The sequence below is a fragment of the Urocitellus parryii genome, chromosome 10 (assembly GCF_045843805.1).
Source record: "Urocitellus parryii isolate mUroPar1 chromosome 10, mUroPar1.hap1, whole genome shotgun sequence".
NCBI lineage: Eukaryota > Metazoa > Chordata > Mammalia > Rodentia > Sciuridae > Urocitellus > Urocitellus parryii.
In genome coordinates, this window is record NC_135540.1 from 63315980 (window position 1) to 63319315 (window position 3336).

A 3336-nucleotide genomic window follows, 5' to 3' on the forward strand; every position below is an offset into this window, starting at 1 on the left:
ACGCTCATTAAATCCACAGGAAGAAAAAAACCCAATACACAATTATATGACAAAAATTTCAACTAACTTCTTTAAATAACACAGGAATATATATTGAAAACAAAACTATATCTTATGGCCAGAATGGCTAAAATTTGAAATGAAATAAAACACAAGTATTGCTATTGATGTATACAATAGTCAAAATATTCTTATCCTATATGATGCCAAAATTTCTTTGTGAAATATATCCCACCCTCACATTATTCCAGGAATTATCACTATTGTATCATGATTTTCCATCACTTCTAGAACATTCAAATCAAAATATTAATCAAAATTACAATTCTTTGCCTGATTTTAAATCAGTCTCTAATAAATGCTTAATTTTGTGCTTCTATTAGGGCCCCCTAAGTATTGGTGACCTCATTCTGCATTCAGTACATGAATATCTTTTTTTTATTAGTTGTTCAAAACATGAATATTTTGATGAACCACAAACTTACATTTTTAATTCTAATCTGTTTAAAACTCTGAACTCATGTATCTATCTTCAAGTCCACTTCAAGTCACTTGTTATAAAATCACCTCTGAAATAAAAATGACTTCTCTCAGATACATACATCTATCTATATTCACACATACTCTTTCCTTAAAAGAAGAAAGGAAGGAAGGAAGAAAAAAATCAAGTTTTACCTTGAAAACATGTAAAAAGTAAGATCACTTCTTATACCATCACTACTTCCATCTTGTTCCAACAATGACTATGTGGTCTTATAGTTCATCATCAATACAGGAGCCAAAATTATCTATTTATTTAATTTATTTATTTTGATAGCATGAATTGAACCCAGAGGGGTTTTACCTCTGAGCCACATTTCCAGTCCTTTTTCATTTTTATTTTGAGACAGGATCTTATAAAGTTACCAAGGGCCTTGCTAAGTTGCTGAGGCTAGCCTCAAACTTGTGATTCTCCTGCCTCAACCTCCCAAATGGCTGAGATTACAGGCATGTGCCATCATGTCCAGTGCCTATATGATTTTTTTAAAAAACTAGGTTTTATCATTCCATTCCTATGCTTATATTTTCCAGGGATTACCCATTGTTTTTAAAGTAAATACCAAACTTTGTACAATTTCCTGTACTCTAGAAATCTGGGTCTCATCATACTTTCTTTAGCTATTATTACCTCTCCTTCAAGTGCTTTATAATTGTTAAGAATTTCGGTACACAAAAAAATGGTTATATATATAACCTTTAGAAAATACAATATTCTGGAGTTATAGTAGACAAAGAAAAAAATTGTTCTGGTAAAAGAGTCAATAATTTTGATTACATTATTTTGGGATGCTTATTAAAAATAAGAAATAAAGTTATTATTTTACTATTTGCCTATATTTAATCTTAGTGGTAAAGATTAAACATTATAAAATTAATTAGACCTTTATGAATTGCTATGTATATCTCTAATAAACATCTCCTGTGATATGACACATCAGGTCTGAGACTGAAATCTTATACCTTTAAAAAACATTGAAATCTCTTTTTACAATATTCTAAAATACTTGATCATATGCTATGTTATATATAATATTCTTAGTAATCAATGTTATGTTTTCACTGAAATTTGTAGGCAGAAAATATGAATTATTGTACTGGAATGATTTCTTCATCAAAATAAAACCATTTCAGCAATAGCATTTAGTTTAAATCAACTTGTATAAAATACATGCTATCTCTCAATGTCTCTTATGTGAAATGTTAGTGATAGACTGTTGATCACATTACTTAAAAAAAGATGTGATTATTTCAGTGTAGAAATTGAGATCATTCTTTTATTTATTCAACAATTTAATTACTGAGCAACTGTAGTGAACCAGACACCACAGCAATGTGTAAAACAGACATGGGAATTCTTACAGATCTTACAGCAAAGATTGTTCTCACCTTTCAAAATGTTCACACTGCTGCAGTCCTCCAAAAGAAAAATCTCAAACATCAAGTTAGGCACCTTAAATATGTACAAGTTCTACTTGTTTGGTTATAATTTAATAAAGTACTGGAAGGCATATATTCTCCAACAGAGAAATTTTACGCTAAGAGAATTTTAGTTCAGAAAGACACACCAGAGCTCTCTGCCTCTCGGAAAGGCTCAACTCTGGGATACCAGTCACTGGTGGGCCAGGCCATGATGGCAAACAAGCCAGCAGAATTTGAGGACCCAGTGGAAGACTTATGATCAATTAAGGATACAAAGTATGGAAGAATAACACCTCTTTCCTTTGTGAGTTGGTAATGATCCATGCTCTGGAGTGACTCAGTCTAATAGCACAGTGGTTTCTGGATGTAACCAGACCAGAAGGGAAATATTCGAGTCGTCAAAGACTTGTTCTGGGGAAGCACACATCAGATGGACAAATCACATGGAGATACAGGTCCATAATGATGATGCTGAGATTGATGAATCATACCACAACAGTGAGAAAGGAGAATTTGGAGTTTTTTTGGCTTCGTTGGGAAAATTGAAATAGAAATCAAGATCAACTGTGAAGGAGAATTAAAAAGAATTCATCGGGTGGTGTTCTTGTTTTTAATTCTAAAACATCCTTCCAAACCAACCATTATGGAAGGCAACCTTGATTTATTCCTTCGAAGACATCAAAAGAATGACTATTAGCTTTCTTGGAACTCAAATCTCAGTGTAAACTTACTTAGTGCTTCAGATAATGCTTCATATGTCTATGGAATATCAGTGCCATTCCAAAGGAAGGAAAAGACCATCATACATAGGGCATGCAGCAGTTTCCTGACATCTGTTCATGAGTCTCTATTTAGGTCTGATGATGCTGATCAGAAACTTATGATTTGGGATAAGTTTGAATCATATAAAGATGAAATATTCCAGGTTCAGTAGTAACCTCACAATGAGATTATTTTGGATTCTAGTGACACTGATGGCAGATGAAATGTCTGGAATTTCAGTAAAATTGGAGAAAAATAAACCCTAGAAGATGAAGAGGATGGCCCACCAGATTTGTTGTTTATTCATGGTGGTCACACTGCCAAGATACCTGATTTTCCTGTAATTCCAATGAACCTTGGGTGATTTGCTGTGTATCAGAAGACAATGTCATGCAAGTGAGGCAGATGGCAGAGAACATCTATAATGATGAAAATCCTGAAAGAATGTGATTCTGAAGAAAAAGGATGCTGGATATGTCTGCACTTATTATTTTACACTCCCTTTTACCTCCCCTGTGAACTCTGAGATTGATTTAACACTGGTTTTGAAACACAGACTTTGCTCAGCTAGCCCACTATTATAAGCACTACCAACCATGCTATTAGCTATTTTAT

General features: G+C 33.2%; 1 pseudogene; it reads left to right on the forward strand.

Annotated features, from left to right (window-relative positions):
* Positions 1-2170: 2170 nt before the first annotated feature.
* LOC113183420 (histone-binding protein RBBP4 pseudogene) lies at positions 2171-2769 on the forward strand (annotated as a pseudogene).
* Positions 2770-3336: the final 567 nt, after the last annotated feature.